The sequence below is a fragment of the Chaetodon auriga genome, chromosome 20, assembly GCF_051107435.1.
Source record: "Chaetodon auriga isolate fChaAug3 chromosome 20, fChaAug3.hap1, whole genome shotgun sequence".
In the NCBI taxonomy this organism is placed as follows: domain Eukaryota; kingdom Metazoa; phylum Chordata; class Actinopteri; order Chaetodontiformes; family Chaetodontidae; genus Chaetodon; species Chaetodon auriga.
The window spans coordinates 4,048,357-4,058,742 of NC_135093.1; the positions used below are offsets into that span (position 1 = coordinate 4,048,357).

Sequence of the window (10,386 nt, forward strand, 5' to 3'; positions counted from 1 at the left end):
TCACTAAGCGATGTTGATGACGGCGACTTCGCTGTGACGGCAGCACAGTGCAGCCATTTCCGGCGTCTTATCAGGGCTGTTCGCGAAACTGTAAATCTAATCACTGCTGCAACGGGTCCCTGCGACTCATTCTCAAAGTGGCTGCAGGAAAGGATGCAGCAGGGCGGGTCGGAGGGCAGACGTACGAGAGAGATTTAGAAAATGGATGTGTAGAGAGACAGAGCAGAAGTCTGATCTCTGTTTCTCTGTGCAGCATGTTAGAAATTCACAGTCATCACAGTCATCAGCATGCAGCAGATGAACGCCGTCCTGTTTGTGGAATGAATAACAGCACTGGTTGTGTCATTTCCACTTTCCATCGTGTCAGTTTTCTAAATGCACTGAGCGATCTGTGGACTCCAGGAGCCAGGACAAAGGACGAGGCTGCACAAATCAGCTGTTATTCTCCGCTTTTCCAGCTGTGACGTGTGAAGCAGGCCCGTTAGCACACAGGCTACATTCTCCATAGAGTCAATAAGGAATCCAGGGGACTCAAACCCTTAAATGAACCGACGTCATCAGCACCGTGATACCGTACGCAGTGTGTGCTTGTTTCTTTGAGACAGATAACAGGGCGACATTAATTATTCAGTTTTGGAAGTTTTGGAAGAAGCACAAGGCTGTGACTGACATTATGAAATTAAAAGTTTTAATATATGGTGCTTGTTTTGGTGCCATGGACCATTTGCATTGAAATGAGGCCATTAGTCAAAGCGCCGGAGAAGGAGGTGACGAAATCTGAGAGGGAAAGACGACTTCAGATTAATGGCTGCTGTGCTCTACACCCGAATACTGGGACGAAGCAGAAGTCACGAGGCTTCAGCAGAGACAATTCAGTGTGTGTGTGTGCGTGTGTGTGTGTGTGTGTGTGTGATGCATCTGCTGCTAAATCCTCTTAATAGTTTTTATCCTCAATATTCCTCAAATATTCATCATCATCGCAGACGTCACCTGCTCGGGTCAGGACGGACGCTCAGCTCCAGATCAGACGCAAAGGGGAGTAAAAAGGATTCCTGACCGGTTCCCAGGGTCGGGGATCAGGTCTCTGAAGGCCCGGCCCCCGACTCCCGGTGCCCACGGACAGATGTGCAGTCCAGCTGTGCTCAAAACATGAGCCGGCTAAGAATATCAAACCGAGGCAGCGATGCCTTTCAACGTCTGTCTGACCGACAGTCTAAAATCCAAATACAGTCAGTTTAATATCACATTTTAGACGCTGGAACGAGGGAATTTTTGCCATTTTTGCTTAAAAATTACTGGACAGATCCTCAAAATATTTGCCGATTAGTTCTCTGTCAGTCAACTAACTAATCAGTTACTCCACTAACTGTTCCGCCTCTAACTTCAACATAATGTTGTGATGTGATGTGTAGAAGCTTTGCTCTCACAACAGCAGAGAATCTGGAGGAACAAAAAGGAGGCGGATTTCATGGGGCCTGACTGAAGGAAACACACACACACACACACACACACACACACACACACACACACACACACACACACACTGTTTTCATGAGAAACTCTGAATCTAAACATTCGTGTTTGTTTGCAGAAAGCTCTGCAGGGTAACTTTAAATGCTTTTGTTTTGTGGTCTGAATCACGGCCAAGTCACACAAACGTCACATATCAGCTCTGAGTGTGAAGAAATACAGAAGAAGTTTCCCTCAGTGGGCCTCCCATCATCATCATCATCATCATCATCATCATCATCATCAGCATCACCCACCTCTAATTCATAGTAATACAGTTTCTTTATACCACCCTTCTTAATGTGGTTCAGGGCGGTTTACAGCAGCATGAAGTGATTAAACATCTAAAATACAAATAATAAAGTCTACATTTCTACGTTGACGGGTTAAAGTCAGAAAGGTGGGTTTTAGCGTCCAGTTGAGCAGCAGGACGGGGTCGAAGGCTGTTTACAAAAACGGATTTCTGCGACTGACAGGCAGATCTGATCTGAGACGCAGCAAAGCCTGCAGCCTCCGGTGATCCACACCCGTCCAGAGAGACACCAGAAACCAGAAAATCTCGCTCTAGAGGAAGGAAAGGAGGCGAAGGCCCGCTGCGCTCGCTCTGTTTAGCCAACATGCTGCATGTGTTGTGGATTCAGCGCGCGGCCTGAGTTTTACACCGAGTGTTGTGACACTACAGCAGATCCAGCCGTCTGCCAGCTACACCACCAAATCCCCCAAACAGACACCAACCGGCACACAGCACGTCTTCCTGTAGCTGAGTCTAATCTGAAGACATCATCACAGGAGCTACGTTAAGACGCCGAAGCCTTTCGCTCGTCCTGTACTCACGCAGGGGCTAAATAGAAATAAGCCTGCAGCCTATTTTGCGTCACGGCTCATTGTTTGAAAAGCCGCGCCGAGCGCTCAGAGTCATTATTTCAGACTGTTTTAAAGACTGCGGTGTGGGAAACTGAGCAACATCAATAATTACAGTAAGCAACCAGTGACGGGAGAGCAAAGTCAACACAATGGGAGACTACATAAACAATGAAATCCACAAAACACTAAATCAGCATTTCATTCAACGCGTCAGGAGAGCTGAAAACACAACAGTCCTCGTGTCGCCCGACGGCAAAGCGCCTGCGCTTTGTTCCCATCGCTGTCTTCTCTCCTGAAGTTTCTCTTTGTGTTTGTTCTTCGAGGAGACCGTTTGTTTAGCCTGATGGAAGACAGAGAGGAGCTGGAGGGGGAGCAGAGCAGCACGACGGCGACGTATCACTTACAGAACAAACCCATTATGAAACGCAGCCTTTTAGACTAATAAACACTCGCAGCTCCACCGCTGTCTCCCCGACTTGACGCTCCCTGAGACGCAAACGAAACAGAGTGTGATCATTTGTTAATCCTTTTTGACCTTTAGGCAACTGAAAACAGCACAAGGACAATGTGTTTAATGCAGATAAAGACTGGGGAAGATGGGGAACGCTCCGAAAACACCTGTTTGGAACGTTCCACGGGTAAACAGGTTGATTGGTAACAGGTGATGGCGTCATGTTGGGTCTGAAGGGGGCATCCTGGAAAGGCTCAGTCGTCCACGAGCGAGGATGGAGCGAGGTTTCACCACTCTGTGAACACATGACTGGATGAAGGACGTTACTGCATGGACTCAGGAACACAGGGCTGCGTTCTGTTTTAAGAGCGTACCAACCATCTACTGCACAAAGGGGAATATATCAAAGAGGGGTGAGCAAGAGGCCGGGGGTAGATGATCAGGGAAGGCGAAGATGAGCGATAAAGTGAAAGCGAGCGCACCTGAACTGACTACGGCAGGTCCACCGGGTCAAAACTGAGCTGTGATGTCATCATTTTATTCTTTTCATAGGTCATTTTCTCCCACAAATCAATTGTGTTGATCTGGACGTGTGTTTAGAACCTGTCATCGACATCAGTGTCGCTTCATGAACAGATCGTTCCCAAACCCGATGACACTAGAACAAACCAGAACTATACTTTAAAGTCTGCACATTGGTACAGTACCAAGATCTGTGACGTCCCAGTGGGTTCAAAAGATGTTTATATTGCTGAAACTGAGGCATTGAAAAAGCTCAGAATTGAGGTTTTGTGCTGACATCTTTATGGAGAGGCGTCACCTCCCATCGAGCCCTCCATAAGGTCGATTAAATCGCCGTTACCGAAGGTCAAGAATCCAAAATGATCTCCTGGTCGAACAAACTGCCAATCCATAAGAATCCAGATTCAATAAGCAGATTTAATACTGGATCCAGATTAGATCAAATGCAATCGAACCACAGCCCAAACACGCAGAGTCGTGATGTTCCCGTCATGTGTAACTCAGCCGAGCGCTGCACGGACGCTGACACCCTGATACGCTGATGAGGCACTTCCTCTGAGGGAAGCAAAATCAGTTGAGAAATTATCAATGCAAATAAACCTACCCCCCCACCCCCCCCCCCACCCCACCAACCCGCCAGATCCTGCAGAGTTGCGCTTGTTTGCTCTTTTCTGTCTCGTGTTTGGCCTCTGATCACAGATGAGGCAGCTGCATATAAAAGCAGACAAGGTGCTTTTTTTTTTTTTTTTTTTTTTAAGCCTCATTACTCAAATGAGCACAGAGCTGCAGCGCACACACGCACCGTAAATCCAACTCGTGTGTGCACAACGTTGAATTATGTTCTTGTCTCTCCTTGTAAAACACAAACTGGAGTTCTGGTCCCTCGACGCGCCTGGAAATGTAATAATACAGTGAAAAGCGCCTCTGTGCCAGCAGACGGTGTCGGGGGTGGGATGCCATTCATTTCAAGAATTCAGCTTATTGCTGCGCCCCAAGGCAGGTCAGCCAATACTGAATGTGAACCGCTTTCTCCTCCATAACAGCTGGAAAATAGACCATAGATTGTTTTTGGGATGTAAAATCTCAATTCACACGTTCGCTATCTGTGGAGCAGACCTAGATTTCAAGTCCCCAGCGATGCTAGTTCAAGGATTTTCTTTAGGATGTTAAGAACAAGCTGACCAACGCTGAACCTGGAACAGAACAATAAATCAGTTTAAAGCGTGGCTGCAAAAGTTCAATGATAAAAATAGCTGAGTTCTTAGAAAGAAACTAGAAAGTAGAGCTGCAACTGATGATCTTTTTCACTGTCGACTGATCTGCTGATTGTGTTCTGGATTAATCCATCAGTCATTTGGTCGATAATGCAAGGAGACGATTAATCAAAGCTCAAGAAGACGTCCTCAAATGTCCTTTTTTAAAGTTTAGTTATTCAGAGTGAAGAAACCAGAAAATATTTACATTTAAGAACTGAATTCTGACTTTTGCTTTCTTAAAAAAAATGACTCAAACCTCTCAATTGATGATCGAAATCCTTGCAGATTAATTGAATAGTTGCCAAACAAATCGATTAATCGTTGCAGCTCTGGGGGCAAAATGAGGCCTCTACTTCTACAAAGATAACATGAAGGAAACACGGTTTGTTTTTGGGCGTATGATAAGGAAATTGTTGATTTATGGTCTGAAGTCTGAGTAGCTGAGCAGGAAATGAGTGTGGCTCTGGTTACTGCAGGAGGCACTCTGTTATGTCTAAACGCAGCCTGCCACGGCTGATGCACACTCTGATAAAAAAAAAAAAAAAAAAAAGTTTCTTTAGAGGGGGCCACAAAGACCTCAGGGGCCTCCAGGCACGCATTTTACACTATAAAAGAATTTACTGGAGAGGTCAGACCCAAGAAAACCTTCTTTACTTCCTCCATGATTTACATACAGTGTTTGTTTTAGCTTAAAGGGGCCACGGCAGGGGGGGGGGGTGTCACTTCACCTTGACACACACCTGTGCGCAGTGTGGTGAAGTTGACTTTTACGTTCAAAGTATCCATAAACTTACAGAAGGTAACCGGACACACGTGTAGTTGTACGGCTCGGACGTCGGCAGAGACGCTTTCCTTCTCTCCCTCCATTGTTCCTTTAAGTCAGTTACAGTACAAATACAGTTAAAGCGCAACTTACCATGAGCGGCGGAGGCGACAGTCCGCGGCGGCTGCTCTGCTCTGCGAAGTCGAACTAAATCTGGACGCGACGTCTTCTTTGTCCTTTTTTAAAACGTCTTATCCACAAACTCGTAACTTTACCGAGGTGTCTGCTGACAGAAACACACGTTAAATGTATTCCTGCCTGCTCTGGCTTCTCTTCCTGCCGCTCAAAGCGCGTTTGTTGTTGTGTGGGAGCCGAACAGGCGGTGCTCGTGTTTAGCGACCGGAGGTAAGCTAGCAAGAAAAGTAACGGCTACATCCGGTTTGGCTTACAAAATAAGATCACTCCATCTTTGTAATTCTTCGAGTATAAATATGATCCAGTGTTTATCAGTCTTTTTGGCTCGTGACCTCGTTTTTTCAGACTAAGGAGGTAAAACTTGACAGGGTTTCACAAAAAAAGTTTGAAAAAAAAAATTACTTACTTGTGTAACAGAAATATGTGTTTTTCTTGTCACCCCTTAAATTTATCTCCTGACACCCAAGCTGCAAACCATAATATTTCTGCGTATGTAGGCTTCTAGAAATGTGTAAAAAGTTGAAAAAACAATATTCAAATTCAGTGGTTGCTATCAAAGTTATAGATGTCAGTGGTAAAAATAAAGTACACCCAGTTACTTGCCTAGCTGGAACAGCCATTATACTGAAAGGTGTTTCTGAAATTTATTTCGCTCTTATTGACAGAAACGGAGTACAAAAATGTTTAAAAAAACAAAAACAAAACAAAACCCTCTTAGTATAATGAATACAGTTAAATTAACACAAAAAACAAACATTAACTACGAAGAGAGGGGAAATTACAGAGGCTGCAAGCCACACAAAGAGGGCGCGATGACAAAATATAATGACTGAACATGTAATGACGTGATATTGTCTTCATCCTCTACTTGGGGTGGTGCATACCACAGAAATGATCTTTCGTGCAAAGTCACATGCTTTTATTTTGAACACGAACTTGCTAGCTTCCGGTATTGTCTTGTTTGCGAGGCGCTTAAATGAGGCACCTGAACGGCTCTCTCTCTCTCTCTCTCTCTCTCTCTCTCTCTCTCTCTCTCTCTCTCTGTCCCTCTCTCTCTCTCTCTCTCTCTCTCTCTCTCTCTCTCACACACACACACACACACACACACACACACACACACACACACACACACCATTACCCTACAAGCACTAAAGCCACAGGACTCTCTGGGCCCAGCACAGTCTATTATGATTGTATGATAAATAAAAAACACTATCCCGACACAGAGCAAACAACTAACTTCACGTTTTATATCAATGGCAGAGACAAAGACAGCATTAAGAACACCACAGAGTTCTGTCATAATTAGGGCCTATTATTACACATTAGAATATGAACAGTACCAGTAACGGCTCAATGAACCGAACCGGTGTGTTTGGGTTGTCAAGGCATTGTGATACTGGGCCTGCAGTACAAAGGACTGTGATAAAGATAAAGTAGCCTAGATTCCCAGCCTGTACCAGCACAACCAGTTCTCTGCTCTGCATTCTAAATATGTAGAACAAGGTCATACCTGACTAACCTCAACCCTCTCAGGCATGTCTTTCTGCTCCAGAGGAGTAAAACAGGCTATTCATAGTCCCACAGAGAGTTTTTTTTTAATCTGTGATGGTGATGGTGAATGTCACCACTTTTTTTTTCACACGGGCAAGAAATGAGACAAGACGCACCACGACAAATAAAATCCCCTGTTTGCTTGTCATTTTTAGAGTTGAACTCTGACTGATCCTCTCACGTAATTAACATTAAATCAGTCACATTTTTAACTTTATGTGCAAAGTCACCATTCAGCACAGTCCAGCACGGTCATTAAAACCTTCCAGTGAGGCTGTAGATAGGTGGTGCCTCCAGCTAAATGCTAACACCAGCATGACAAAAGGCTTACAGTGGCAGTGTTAACTAACCATAAAAGGAAAATCCCAGAACATTAGCATTGCCAAAGGATGGATTAACATGACATGACATGATGATGACTGTTTCTTTGAAAGATATGTGTGCTCTTAATACAACCAGTATATGAACTTTCCACATCCACAGCAGCAGCTAACAGCATTAGCGTATGTGTGAAATATGTGTACGGAGCACATTTCCGTAAGTTTTCCTCCATTTTCAAAGAGCAGAATTCCATTTGTAAGGAAATTGGATTTACTGAACTGGGCGTCTGTGTGGAGCTGGTGGGGCTCCAGCAATCAGGCCTGATGGAGGGATGGAGGAAAATTGTCCCACACTTATGTGGCCACTAGAGAATTTGAGAGGAGCTGTTAGAGTAATTGATTGTGTGTGGGTTGGATGCAGCGCGTCTGCTGATAATGACTCCCAAAAATCAAACCTCTGAGCCCGCTCCTCACCACTCGAGCGTGGGGACATTGTGTTCCGGCTGCTCTCTGCCGGGGCCGGGGCGTGCATGCCCAAGATGCCTATCATTGCCCGAAGCAGCCAGCCCATCTGCAATTACGTTGTGTTTGCTGATAATGACCTCCCCTCTGCATCCACTGTGGAGCTCATTTTATCCATAAACATGCCAGATGGAGATAATTGGTGAAAAGTAACTGGTCAATGACGCTGCAACTCATTTCACTCAGAAATGGCCCCTAGATCTCATCTATGTGAGAGTCCATTTCCTGACTGTGAAGCTGCAGTACTTTCCATTATGATGCATTAGGAAAGTGCAGTGGAAGCCAGGAAAATACATTTCTAAGGTTTCCCCAGGTGCCCTATTACGGGATCCGTGTACTTACTTGATATACTGTGCACTTCGCATTTGATTTACATGATGTACAGTATTTTTCTCCCTTTGCTTCCATGTCTTTACGCATGTTTCTTTCCATTAGCTGTTCAACGCTGCTCCTCTCTGCATTTTACTTTACGTGCAGTCAGAAAATAAAAAAATAAAAGATTACAACTGCAAAGAAACAAACGCCCAAAATCCCCGACAGAAAGCCCGAGAGAGTCCAGCTGAAACAAACACTTTATAATTGCATGAATGACAAGTAGGGGGAACCGGGGGGAACGAGCCGCTGATACCTGAAGCCAAACAAACTGCCTGTTTCACCTCGATCTGCTGCTGCTGCTCTCAGAGCTGGGGAGTCCAGACGAGGAACAAACAAACTGCTGTATCGTGTTCTTTGTACTCTCTGACCTGCCTACAAGCACAGTGACTCAGTGGTAAATGAAACGCTTGTTCCAGGATGAACTCCAGCAGATTATTGCCACAAGCTGAAAAAAAAAAGTATTTATTTAATCAAAAACAGACACGTGATTGAGTTGTACGACAAACAATGCCGTGAACACACACGGCTAGTTTGAAGGATAATTCTGGTTTATTGATAGTCTCGCCTATCATTCCCATCAGTTACGATAACACCAAGTTGATTAATCAGAGGACACAACAACACTGATAAACAAATTCCAGAAGGGCAAGAATCACAGCAGTCTGATGAACAGAGGTCGTAAACAAGGCAACAGTTTCACCAGCTGGTCTGTAAACTGTGACGGATGTTTACAACCGACACTTTGGACAATCACTCCACTGTTCACCTTCGTTTTCTCCTCCAAATAATTTCCAGGGTCTGTGTAAAAGCTGATGATCCGTCTGCTTGGGTTCCTTGCAACAAGTCCTCCAAATTAGATTATAGCCTTGGTGGTTCGTCCGTGCCCTCTACGAGGACGCATGGAAGGGTTTTCTTATCTGACACCACGACTGCCAGGATGGCATAATTTGTCCCTGTCCTCTAAAACCACTTCAAATCAGCTCTGAAAAACAATTACGTTTTATGGTGTGACGACGCCACGGTTAAGGTTTGGTCGGGTTTAGGCACAAAACCGCCTTGGTTAGCTTCAGGGAAGCATTGTGGTTTGAGTAGCTGGAAGCAAACAGCAGCCTCCAGTGGTGGACTCAGACCGTCTGAGGGGCAGCGACCGGCTGATGGCAGCGAGGAACCGGCATGCAGAACGCCATGATGAAACAGCTCCAAACCCTTTTTTAGCATATTGGACAGCCTGTATGGCACTGGAAAATGTAAAAGGATGGAAGAGAGGAGACAGAAAATGCCCAACAGGTGATTCAGTGACAATTTTGGCTGATGACAGACCTATAAACTGTATTTCCATGAAAGCTGCAGAGTCAGTATTTTTATAATCACATTAAAGAGTTTGTCCGTCAGCTGAAAGGCACATATGGTTTTTTACGCTTCGCCTAATCAAGGACAAGTTGATTATGAATCATATTTCCATATGTCTTGTAATAACAAAGCAATCAGTAACGGTCTACACGTGTGTCTCTTCCTCACTAATCTCCAAGAGGCAGATGTTGAGCACGAGCAATGTGCGATATGTTTCTGCAAAGTTCAGTTAGAGCAGCTTCAAATCTGCAGCCCGAGGATGTCACTCGATATGAATATTGACATTTTTGGCTCGGCTCCACGTTGGCTCTGCGTGTTTATTTTCTGCAGGAATTCAGCTTCTTTTGTTGCTGGAGCTGTGAGGTGCCAGAGACTCCCTCAGCCATCTAATCTGGGTATGACTGTGCCAAGGGAACTGTTGGGTCATTCACTGAATAGTGCAGCCCTTTATCAAACGCTGTCCTCTTGCAACTGAGCATCTTAATTACAGTATGTAATCATTTCATGCAGTGTATGAGAGGAAGATTCAGTACGTCAGCAAAAAACTTTCCCGTCTCTATTTGTTGCTCTGTTTTCTGCACAGGACCAAAACTGAGCGAAAACGGTCTTGGACATTCATATGTATCTCGATGGAGGATAGTGCACTGTTAGATAATCAGCTTAACTGACCATGCTTATGCTGATAATGCGTCAATTAACTGCTGC

The 10,386-nt window shown here is 44.9% G+C and overlaps 1 protein-coding gene across 2 annotated transcripts in view; it reads right to left on the bottom strand.

Moving 5' to 3' along the window:
- Nucleotides 1–5,732, bottom strand: part of LOC143338770 (leucine zipper putative tumor suppressor 2 homolog) — a 25,926-nt gene extending 20,194 nt beyond the window's left edge. Inside the window, exon 1 of one of the 2 annotated variants that reach the window (XM_076759425.1) lies at nucleotides 5,519–5,732. The gene's annotated coding sequence lies outside the window, so the exon portion shown is untranslated. The remainder of the gene's footprint in view (nucleotides 1–5,518) is intronic. The other variant, XM_076759426.1, reaches the window with a different exon arrangement.
- Nucleotides 5,733–10,386: the final 4,654 nt, after the last annotated feature.